The 12,691-nt window shown below is 42.2% G+C and overlaps 1 non-coding gene across 1 annotated transcript; it reads left to right on the top strand.

The window, feature by feature from the left end:
• Positions 1 to 564: 564 nt before the first annotated feature.
• LOC125091209 (U6 spliceosomal RNA) lies at positions 565 to 672 on the top strand. Its single transcript, XR_007124610.1, has one exon. It is a non-coding gene; the product is annotated as a U6 spliceosomal RNA (small nuclear RNA).
• The last annotated feature ends 12,019 nt before the right edge of the window (positions 673 to 12,691 follow it).

The raw sequence follows: 12,691 nt of genomic DNA on the forward strand, positions 1-12,691 counted from the left end.
GAGTGGGCTAGCCAAGGTTATTGGTCCCCTTCTTGAAATCTCTCACCCTTCCCAACTTCTATACACACCTGATTTCTAACTACCAGCACCCATGTTCTTTGAGGACTCTCTGTGGACTCTACAGTCAGCTTTGCCTGCTGCTTGGTAGGTCAGAAGTGCATAATGAGAAAACAGCTATTTTGAGTCGCTGCCTAGGCATTTTATTGTATGACAACCCTCTTCACATTCAGAGTCTGGAGTTTAGATTCAGAGCTGAACTTAGCATTCCTACCCCAAGTTCCCATTTTGTTTTTCCCAGGGCACCTTTTAAAATAGCTACTTGGAGTTGAGCCCTTAAAAAGTTAGTGACCTCTGTCCAACCACATAGGTGGTTGCTTAGATAGGTGCTACCTACCTAAGCAACTGTAGTCATGACCCAGGACAGAAGGCTGCCCTTCCCCCAGTTGATTGCCCCTCCACATCTGGGATTTGTAAGTAATAAATAATAATTTGTTAGTAATAAATCTTGTGGCTTTACTTTCTTTTCATGGGTGTACTGAAACTTCAATCAAAATGACCCCAGGAGTGCTGGCTTCGGCAGCACATATACTAAAAATTGGAACAACACAGAGAAGATTAGCATGGCCCCTGTGCAAGGATGACACGCAAATTCGTGAAGCATTCCATATTTTTAAAAAAAATGACCCCAGGAGTTTTCAGTTCTCTGAAGTGGGAGCTTGGATGCTGAGAGAACTATCTACTGATTCTGTGTGGGTGGCTTGTGCCAGCATAATCATAAACTGCATATTCTTAATTTAATTCCACATTTACAGGCCCTCCAACACAAGACTATGATACATAATATACACTATATGTATAGTCACATATATGTGACTATACATATAGTCACAAGACTATGATACATTATATATTATGTATCTCTATATATAGATACACATATATATAATATAATAATATATACATTATATAGATATTTGATCTGTACATGCAAGAGAATGATTTTGAAGCCCTACTTCACAAGCACATACAAAAATTAACTCAGAGTGGATCATAGAGTTAGATGTAAAAGCTAAAACTGTAAAACTCTTAGAGTCTTCATGACTCTGGATTAGGCAATATTTTCCTATATATGACACCAAAGCAGAAGCAGCAAAAGAAAAAAATATAAGCTTCATGCCACCAAAATTAACACCTTTTGTGTTTCAAGGGACATCACAGCGAAAGTGAATAACAATCCACAGAATGGGAGAAATATTTTGCCAAATATCTGATAAGGGACTTGCACCTAGAATATATAAATAACTGTGGTAACTTAAAAATAAAAAGACAAATAACCCAAATTAGAAGTGGGCAAATGACCTGGATAGATAGTTCTTCCAAGATGATATACAACTGGCCAATAAGCTCATGAAAAGATGCTCAACATCGGTAGCCATGAGGAAAATGCAAATCAAAACCACAATGAGGTACCACTTTATACCATTTAGGAACACCATAATAAAAAATACAAATAATTAACAATTATTGCAAGGGTATGGAAAGATTGTAAACCATACAAGGCTGGTGGGAATGTAAAATGATACATCTGCCTTAGAAAACAGTTTGGCAGTTCTTCAAACGGTTGACTATAGAGTGATATGATCCAGCAATTCCATTCCTAAATATACACCCAAGAAAAGTAAAAGCATATTCCCTCAGGTCTTGTACATGGTGGTCCTAGAAGCATTATTTATAATAGTCCCAAAGTAGAAACAACCCAAATGTCCAGAAATTGATGAATGGATAAAGGAAATGTGGTATATCCATACAATGAAATAAAAAAACTTCCAATAAGAAGTAATAAAGTGCTGATACATACTATGACATGGATGAATCTTGAAACCATTATGGTAAGTGACAGAAGCCAATTATAAAGGCCCATACATTATATGAGTCCATTTATATGAAATGTCCAGAATAGGTTACCTATAGAGATAGGAAATATATTTGTGGTTGCCTAGGGCTGGCATGATAGGAGGTATTATGGACTAAAAGTTCATCCCCCCCATTCATATGTTGAAACTTTAATTCCTAATGTAACTATATTTGGAGATGGGGCTGGCAAGGGGGTGATAAAGGCTAAGTAATGTCATAAGGGTGAGACCTTCATCTGACAGGTGGTGCCCTTATATAAAGAGAAAGACACTAGAGCTCACTTTCTCTTCATCTCTCTCTCTCCCCCTCTCTCCCTCCCACTACCTCTCTCTTTCTATCTCTCTCTCCCTTTTTCTCATCTCTCCTTCTCCTCCCCCTCCTTCCCTCTCTCTCTCCATTTCTCCATCTTTCCCCTTTCCCTCTCTCCTCCGCTTCCCCCTCCTCTACCTCCTTCCCTCCTCCTACTCCCCCCTTCATCCTCCACTTCTTCTCCTTCTCCTTCTCCTCCTTTCCCTTCCCCTTCTTCTCTTTCTTCTTCTACTTCTTCTCTCCCTCCTTCCTTATGAAGACAGAGCAAGAATGCAATTATCTGCTAGCCAGAAAGAGAGCTCTCACCAGAAACCCATCTTGATCTTGAAATTTTCAGTCTCCAGAACTCTGATAAAATAAATTTCTGTTGTCTGGACCACCCAGTCTATCATATTTGTTAGATATTTGATCTGTACATGTAGAGGAGCCTGAGCAGTCTGAGCAGACAAAAACAGGTGATTGTGACTTTGTAACTAAAGTATCTGTATAGAGGGCTACTTTTGGGGTAATAATTTTTTTTTTCAGCTTAGTACACTTTCTATTTATTTTTGTTTTTTTCTCTTAAGGGAACACATTTTAAAAATTATATTCAGTTAGTCACTGTATAGTTCACCATTAGTCCTTGATGTAGTGTTCAGTGATTCATTAGTTGTGTACAACACCCAGTGCTCATCACAACATGTGCCCTCCTCAATACTCATCACCCGGCTACCCCATTCCCCGCTCTTCTGAAACCCTCAGTTCGTTTCCTGGAGTCCATAGTCTCTCATGGTTTCTCTCCATCTCTGATTTTTCCTTCTTCAGTTTTCCCTCCCTCCCCCTATGGTCCTCTGTGCTATTACTTATGTTCCACATATGAGTGAAATCATATGATAATTGTCTTTCTCTGTTTGACTTACTTCACATAGCATAATCCCTTCCAGTTCCATCCATGTTGATGCAAATGGTAGGTATTCATCTTTCCTGATGGCTGAGTAACATTCTATTGTATATATGGACCACAACTTCTTTATCCATTCATCTGTTGAAGGGCATCTCAGCTCCTTCCACAGTTTGACTATTGTGGACATTGCTGCTCTGAATATTGGGGTGCATATGCCCCTTCTTTTCACTATGTCTGTATCTTTGGGGTAAATCCCTAGTAGTGCAATTGCTGGGTAGTAGGGTAGTTCTATTCTTAACATCTTGAGAAACCTCCCTACTGTTTTCCATAGTTACTGTACCAGCTTGCATTCCCACCAACAGTGTAAGAGGGTTCCTCTTTCTCCACATCCTTGCCATTACTTGATGTTTCCTGTCTTATTTATTTTAGGCATTCTGACTGATGTGAAGTGACATCTCATTCACCTGAGATGGTTCTGATTTGAATTTTTTTGATGGCTAGTGATGTTAAACATTTTTTCATGTGTCTGTTCGCCATTTGTATGTCTTCTTTGGAGAAGTGTCTGCTCATGTCTTCTGCCCATTTTTTTGACTTGATAATGGGTTTTTTGGGTGTTGAGTTTGAGAAGTTCTTTATAGATCTTGGATACAGCCCTTTGTCTGTAGTGTCATTTGCAAATATTGTCTTTCATTATGTAGGTTGCCTCTTTGTTTTGTTGATGGTTTCCTTTGCTTTGCAGAAGCTTTTTCTCTTGATGAAGTCCCAAAAGTTCATTTTCACTTTTGTTTCCCTTTCCTTTGGAGATGTGTCTTGAAAGAAGTTGTTGTGGCCGATGCCGACCACAACATAGGCAGTATGTTCTGCCTATGTTCTTCTCTAGGATTTTGATGGATTCCTGTCTCACACTGAGGTCTTTCATCCATTTAGAGTTTATCTTTGTGGATGGTGTAAGAGAATAGTCGAGTTTCATTCTTCTACATGTGGCTATCCAGTTTTCCCAGCACCATTTGTTGAAAAGACTGTCTTATTTCCATTGGAGACTCTTTCCTGCTTTGTGAATATAAGTTGACCATAGAGTTGAAGATCCACTTCTGGGCACTCTATCCTGTTCGATTGATCTATGTGTCTGGTTTTGTGTGAACACCATGTTGTCTTGATTATTACAGCTTTGTAATATATCTTGAAGTCAGACAACATGATGACCTAGCTTTGGTTTTCTTTGTCAACATTTCCTTGGTGATTCAGGCTTTTTTTCTGGTTCCAATTAAGATTGTTTGATCCAGCTCTGTGAAAATTGTAAATGGGATCGATTCCTTAATTGCTGTTTCTTCAGTCACTCTGTTAGTGTATAGAAATGCAACTGATATCTGTGCACTGATTTTGTATCCTGCCACGTTGCTGAATTGCTGTATGAATTCTAGCAATTTGGGGGTGGAGTCTTTTGGGTTTTCTACATAAAGTATCATGTCATCTGCAAAGAGAGAGAGTGTGACTTCTTCTTTGCCACTTTGAATGCATTTTATTTCTTTTTGTTGTTTGATTGCTGAGGCTAGGACTTCTAGTACTATGTTTAACAATAATGGTGAGATGGGCATTCCTGTCATGTTCCTGACCTTCAGGGAAAAGCTGTCAGTTTTTCCCCATTGAGAACGATATTTGCTGTGGGTTTTTCATAGATGGCTTTTATGATGTTGAGATATATTGCCTCTATCCCTATATCTAAAGAGTTTCAATCAGGAATGCATGCTGTATTTTGTCAAATGTTTTTTTCTGCATCAATTGAGAGGACCACGTGGTGCTTGTCTCTTCTTTCACTGATTTGTTCTATCACATTGATTGATTTGTGAATGTTGAACCACCCTTGCAACCCAGGGATAAATCCCACCTGGTCTTGGTATATAACCCTTTTGATGTACTCTTGGATCCTATTAGCTAGGATCCTGTTGAGAATTTTAGCAACCATATTCATCAGGGATATTGGTCTGTAATTCCCTTTTTGATTGGGTCCTTGCCTGCTTTTGGGATCAGGATGATGCTGGCCTCAGAAAAAATTCGGAAGTTTTCCTTCAGTTTCTATTTTTTGAAACAGTGTCAGGAGTATAGATATTACTTCTTCTTCTTTGAATGTTTTGTAGAATTCTCCAGGGAATCTGTCAGGTCCTGGACTCTTCTTTTTGGGGAGGTTTTTGATCACTGCTTCAATCTCGTTACCAGATATTGGTCTATTCAAGTTGTCAATTTCTTCCTGTTTCAGTCTGGGAAGTTTATAGGTTTCCAGGGATGCATCCATTTCCTCTAGGATGCTTAACTTATCAGCATATGGCTGTTGATAATAATTTCTGGTGATTGTTTCTATTCCCTTGGTGTTAGTCATGATCTCTCCCCTTTCATTCATGATTTTATTAATTTGGATCCTTTCTATTTTCTTTTGAATAAGTCTGGCCAGTGGTTTATTGATCTTATTAATTCTTTCAAAGAACCAACTTCTAGTTTCATTGATGTGTTCTACTATATTTCTGGTTTCTACTTCATTGATCTCTATTCTAATCTTAGTTATTTCCCTTCTTGTGCATGGGTTAGGTTTAATTTGTTGTTATTCCACAGTTCTTTAAGGTGCAAAGAGAGTTTGTGTATTTGGGATTTTTCCATTTTTTTGAGTGAGGCTTGGATGGCTATGTATCTCCCCCTTAGGACCACCTTTGGAGCATCCCATAATTTTTGGACCAATGTGTTTTCTTTCTCATTGGTTTCCATGATGGTTTAAGTTCTTCTTTGATTTCCTGGTTGACCCAAACATTCTTGAGCAGGATGGTCTTTAGCTTCCAAGTGTTTGAATTTCTTCCAAACTTTTTCTTGTGATTGAGTTTCAGTTTGAAAGCATTGTGGTCTGAGAATATGCAAGGGATAATCTCAATCTTTTAGTATCAGTTGAGCCCTGATTTGTGATCCAGCATGTGTCTATTCTGGAGAACGTTCCACATGCATTCAAGAAGAATGAGTATTCTGTTACTTTAGGGTGGAATGTTCTGTATATATCTATGAGGTCCATCTGCTCCAGTGTGTCATTCAAGCTCTTGTTTCTTTATTGATTTTCTGCTTAGAAGATCTATCTGTTGCTGAGAGTGGAGTATTAAGGTCTCCTACAATTAACATACTATTATTATCAATATGTCTCCTTATTTTGGTTAACAGTTGGCTTGTAGTTGGCTGCTCCCATGTTGGAGGCATAGATATTTACAATTGTTAGGTCTTCTTGTTGGATATACCATTTAGAATGACATAATGTCCTTCTGTATCTCTGACTACAGTCTTTAGCTTAAAATCTAGTTTGTCTGATATGAGAATTACTACTCAGCTTTCTTTAGAAGTCGGTTGGCATGAGAGATGGCTCTCCGTCCCTTCACTTTCAGTCTGGATGTATCTTTAGGTTCAAAAACGAGTCTCTTGTAGACAGCATATGGATGGGTCCTGTCTTTTCATCCAATCTGCAACCCTGTGCCATTTCATGGGAGCATTTAGGCCATTCATGTTGAGAATGCTTATTGATAGATATGATTTTATTGTCATCATGTTGCCTGTGAGGCCCTTGCTTGTATAGCCTGTCTCTGTAAATTTCTGATCTGTATCACTCTTGGCGTCTTTCCCCTTTTTTAGAACTCCCCTAATATTTCTTGCAGGGCGAGCAAGTGGTCACATATTCTTTCAGTTTTTGCTGGTCTTGGAAGCTCTTTATGTCTCCATCCATTCTAAATGACAGCCTTGCCAGGTGAAGTATTCTTGGCTGCATGTTCATCTTATTTAGCACCTTGAATATGTCTTGCCAGCTCTTTCTGGCTTGCCAGGTTTCTGTGGACAGATCTGATGTTATTCTGATGTTCTTCCCTCTGTACATAAGGATTCTCTTCCCCCTAACTGCCCTTAAGATGGTTTCCCTGGTTTAAGATTTGTGAATTTCACTATAACATGCCTGGGCATTGGTCTGCTCTCCTTGATCTTGGGAAGTGTTCTCTCTGCCTCTAGGACGCAAATGCTCATTTCATTTCCCAGGGAAGTTCTCAGCTAGGATTTGGTCAAACATATCTTCTACTCCTCTCTCTCCGTCCACCCCCTTAGGGATAATTAGGGATAATTCCCACATCGGAATGTTTTGTGGCATCATTTATTTCTCTAATTCTGTTTTCATAGATTCTAAGCTACTTGTTGCAAGCCTTCTCCTGATTCTTCTTTTCTATCAGTTTGTCTTCTAGGTGACTAATTCTTTATTCTGCCTCATTTACCCTAGCTGTTAGAGTATTTAGATTAGATTGGATCTCATTGATAGTATTTTTAAGTTCTGCCAGATCAGCTCTCACTTCTGCCTTTAGAATCTATATTGCCATTAATGGTTTTCTCCAACCTTGCTATTGTCTGCATAACTGTTACCCTGAAATCTATATCCAACATCTTGCTTGTATCCATATCCATTATTTCTGTGGCAGGGGTCACAGTCTGAATTTTTCCTGTGTTGGGAGTTCCTCCTCTTAGTCATTCTGTTGAGGAGTGGTTGAGGGAATGTACAGAATCCAGATTATTGACCACAACTGAAGCAAGATGCACCCGTTTTATAGTGACCTTAGGGTTCTCAGCCTCTCGATCTTTCAGTCTGTCTTCTGGGGGAGGAGCCTGCTGTGCTGGTACCCAGGTAACCCTGTTTGGGCAGAGTTGCTCTGCCCCCTGTGGGAGGGGGATGGACTCAGTGAAACCTGGTTTTTTGGGGCTTTTGTTCTCTGGAGTCTCTCCCTGGAGCTTTCCATGTATCTTCCAAGAGTCAGAGCAGGGGTGACTATAACCAAACTTCTATCTCAGAACAGAGAGATCACAGTCTGTTTTTCAGTGAGCCCTGTAGGCCACACTGCCTCTGTTTTGTCTGTCCTGCTCAAAACCTCAGCGTCCTACAATGTGTGCCCCACAGCAGTACTCCCAGTCCTTGCTTCCAGGTTCAGCTAAGTCTCTAGTCTTTATGCTTCTAAAACCACCAGCCACCCCCAGTTTGTACGCACACCCCCTCAACTCCAGGTTTCAATTTGGGGGCTCCCCTAAAGTCCTTTACCCACCACCACTGGTCTGCAAGCCTGTGCCCAGTCCCCAGTGCAGGAGACTTTTGCACTCCAGCACAAGAACGTATCATACATGGCAGGACATTCTCTTTATCAGTTAGGGAACCTCTAGGAACTTAGGGTCTGTGGTTAGCTCAGAGAGCTTACACTGGTGGAGAGAGGTAGATGAGTTGTGTTGGTGGGACCCGTGGGGTCCAGGAGAGAAATGTGGGATTCTTTGGTGGCAGGTATCCTGAGCTATGGGTGCTGGAATTCCAATCCTGGCATCTTCCAGCTAACCCTAGGGAGAAACAGGGAGCCCTCTGGGTCAGAACTTTGCTCAGAGATGATAACAGGAGTGAGGGCTACTTCTCTTTCATGAAGCTTCTCCATCCTCAAGTTCTTCACAGTCATGGCCCAAATGGAGGCTCTGTCACTCCTCACCTCCCTTCCAACTCTGAGCAACTGCAGCACAAGGGCTAAAGCAGGAGGAGAGATGCAGTATGTTCAGGACTTGGAACAGCATGTGGGGGGAGGCAGGCTCCATGGGTATTTCCCAGAAATCAGAGATTCTTAAGCCATGAGTTCTAGCCCTTAACCTAGGATCCTACCTCAGACATTCCCAGAAATCTTCATACCACTAAGATTAAAATCAGACAGAAGGTAAGGTGGAGAGGGGAGTGTCCTACTACATTAGAGGAGGCTGTCTTATTCCTGGACTTCTTTGCCCCTTCTCCCTCTCCCACCCTCCATGATTAGCTGGGATCAGGAAAATCCCTGAGCCCCCCTCTTTGTATGTTTTAGATCTGGCTAACCACACCCTAACTTGCTTCTGAATGATCGCCTAGTCTTTACCCCTGCCCAAGGATTCACCTGAAGTTCATAGCCCTGGGAACTTCAACCCTGCACCTGGAGTGAGTTATTTTCTGGTCCTCCTCCCCACTCTCCTCCCCGAAACACCAAACTAGAAATCTAGATTGGGATGTGAAATCTCCTGATTTAAATGTTGGCTCCATTGTGTAAATATGCATGTAGGCGCGCGCGCGCACACACACACACACACACATACACACACACACACACACACACAGTGCTTAGGCCAGATTCAGCAAATTTCACTGTGTGTTTTGAATTTTACTGTGTGTGTGTGTTTATTTAAACAATTATTCTTGGGGTGCCTGGGTGGCTCAGTGGGTTAAAGCCTCTGCCTTCGGCTCGGGTCATAGTCCCAGGGTCCTGGGATCAAGTCCCACATCAGGCTCTCTGCTCAGCAGGGAGCCTGCTTCCCTCGTCTCTCTGCCTGCCTCTCTGCCTACTTGTGATCTCTGTCTGCCAAATGAATAAATAAAATCTTTTAAAAAATAAATAACTAATTATTCTTCTTGTAGTAAAAACCATTTAAAATAAACACTGATGTATTTTAATTTCTCCGTAGATGAGGGATAAATGGATAACAGTCATCATATGAATTTAATGTTTTTTAAAAGATTTATTTATTTTAGAGGGGCTGGGGAGGGGCAGTGGGAAAGTGAAAGAGAAACTCAATCAGACTCCCTGCTGAGTGCAGAGCCCAATGTGGGTCTCCATCTCACAACCCAGAGATCAGACCTGAGTCAAAACCAAGAGTTGTACACTTAACTGACTGTACCACCCAGACACCCCAACTTTAATCTTTTTAGGATTATAAAAGCAATACACACACTAAAAAAAAAAAAAATTAAACATTACCTAAAGGAGGAGATAAGAGATTTACTAGCACATAGCAATTTGAGAGGAGATGGAGCCCAGCAATACTTGCCTTAATGTGAGAAATTAGCTTCCAAAGATTTGCAAACAAATCTCCCAGGCCTAACTTTACCATATACCTAATATTCATATGCAATTACAGATTTTGTAGCACATGTAATAGAGCTTTGAAGAAGGAAAGACCCAATAGCAGTATAAACAGGACCCTATCATAACAACTATTTAGTGAGTGCCAATTATGCATGTGCTGGGGACTCAGGCCTTCAACTCAGACCCTAGCTTGTGCTCTTTGAAGTGCCATTGATGGGAAACATAGCAAGAATCCTTCCCTTCATCAAGGGAAGTCCCCATGCCCATCCCCATGTTGCTCCCAGCTTGAGGAGACAGGTAGTGTTAATCAGATGTTACCTCAGTGAAGCCTCTCAGACTTGGTCCTGGTGAAGTCCTTTCTTCACTGCCAGGATTGTCCATTCCGTGTTGTTAATGGTTCTGAGTCCATCTCCTTCATGACACCAAGCTACCCCAGGACAAGGGCTGCTTGCTCATTTCTGTAACTTTATGGAGGAGCTAGCACACAAGCTGGCATGGTGCTTTCCTTGACTGATAGTACTAGCGAAAATGCTCCAGACTTGAAGGATATAGGAGAGCTGGGGTTTAGAGTCACCCCTTTGACCCAGGTACATCATGAACATGATCCCATGGGATCCTCAACACAATGTTGTGAGGTAGCCATCATCATTCCTGTATTATACATGAAGAAACTGAAGATCAGAAGAGGTAGACCTGTCCAAGCTCACATAGCTAGGAAGAGATAGACCTGGACATTCTGTTAGAAGCTGAGAGAGGGGTTGCTCCATATTCCTTTCCTTTACTCCTATTATACCTAAGTACAATTCTAGGTACAGCAAACCTGATAAAAGGAGGCAAAATTTGGGGATAGTGTGCTACATGCATGGGCAATGCTTACGCAAGGGTGGGCATTAAGCCTCCTCCAACCTCATAAAGACAAGTCTGGGCTTCTCCCAGGAACACAGGCAGTTATGGGAAGGAAAAAGAAGTCCCTCACATCTTGGACTCTGCTCTGGGAATAGATTATGTAGTGCTTTGGGAAGCCTCCCTCTGGCTTCTATAAGTTTTACCAATAAAAGTGCATTTATTTAGGAAGCTCTCTCCAATGCCCAGGCAAAAGAGCCACAGTCAGTTCTCAATGTGAACTTTATGAGATGCACAAGTGAAACTTTACCACCTTTTCTCTGTGGAGGGATCTGACAAAGGATCTGCAGCCCCACACAGAAAGGATTAGAGTAGGGAAAGGGGCAGATGGCAAACCTTGGGCCTTTTGTTACTGCCTAGAAATGTCACAACAGACAGGTCTCCTGGTCCTTTTCTTTGGCTCTGGGCCCACCAGCCCTAGCTTTACTCCATAAAGACTGTCCTTTCACAGGGTCACATACCCCAGAGTTCACATAGCATTCCCAGGTACAAATTCTCTGGTCCTTCTGCCAGAACCCAGCCTTCCTTTTGATCCCCTATGGAGGTTAGGTACCCCCCACAAACTGTGTTCCTCACAGGAGTGCCTGACATATGGTTCCACCCCTCTGGGAGGAGGCAGTTGTTACTCTTGGAATGATTAATCCCATCATTCCTTAGGCCCGTAAAGGGATCTGGTTAGCAGCTGCCAAAGGTCTCCTACATCTGGAAGCAGCTGGGCCAGTAAAGGATATCTCCTACCATGCAAAACCCTCCCTCCAGCTGGGGTTCTGTCTCTGGGGCCTCAAAAAACAGGGTTAAGCCTTCTTTTGGGGGAAGGCTCTTTGAAGGCTCTACTGTTCTAATTCTTCCAGCCTGGCTTTCCCTGATTCAGTTCATGAATCAACAGCCCTAGAGGAGCAGGAAAAAGATTTACTTAGAGATGCTCAGGCTCCTTGAGGACTGGACCAAAGTTAGAACTGAAGTTTGGGTTGAAACTGAAGTCAGGGATATTGGCAGGGGCAGCTGCCCTGCTGCATCTATTGGTGCTGGCCCAGGTTGGAGCTGCTGGTAAATGCCACATTGCAGACAAACATAGGGCTTCTCATCACTGTGGGCCAGCTGGTGGATGAGCCGGTGGGAACTCCGGGTGAAGCTCTTGCCACACTCACTGCAAGTGTAAGGCTTATGGCTTGTGTGAGTATGTTGGTGCTGAAGCAGATCTGAACTGTCTACAAAACTCTTGCTGCTACTGGAGCATTTTTAGGGCATCTGGCCTGTCCTGTGTGCGAGCTCTGGTGTTTAAGGAGCATGGAGCTGTGGTAGAAGCCTGCCACATTCTGAGCAGGCATAGGGTTGTTCACCCAAGTGGATGCACTGGTGCTCAATGATTTGGGTGTGCTCACCAAAGCCACGACAATGCTTAGTCATTTATGAGTATGCTGGTGCCATAGGCAGTATGAGCTATTGGTGAACTTCTTGCCACATTCACTGCAATTACAAGGAGTCTCCCCAGTGTGTGAATGCTGGTACTTGAGCATATAAAAGCTGTGCCCAAAGCTGGCACCACACCAGGCACAGCAGTAAGGGCTGCACATCCCTGTGTGAGTGCTGGACCTACAAAAAATTAGAGCTAAGACTGAAGCTCTTACTGCAGTCCCCATAGCAGTAGGGCTTCTTGCCCCTGTGTGTGAGCTGGAGCTGGATTAGAATGGACCTAATGCTGAAAGTCTTATCACACTCAGCAGATATGGGGCTATTCACTGATGTGCTTTGTTGGTATTTACCCAGGTTG

This window comes from Lutra lutra, chromosome 18, assembly GCF_902655055.1.
Source record: "Lutra lutra chromosome 18, mLutLut1.2, whole genome shotgun sequence".
NCBI lineage: Eukaryota > Metazoa > Chordata > Mammalia > Carnivora > Mustelidae > Lutra > Lutra lutra.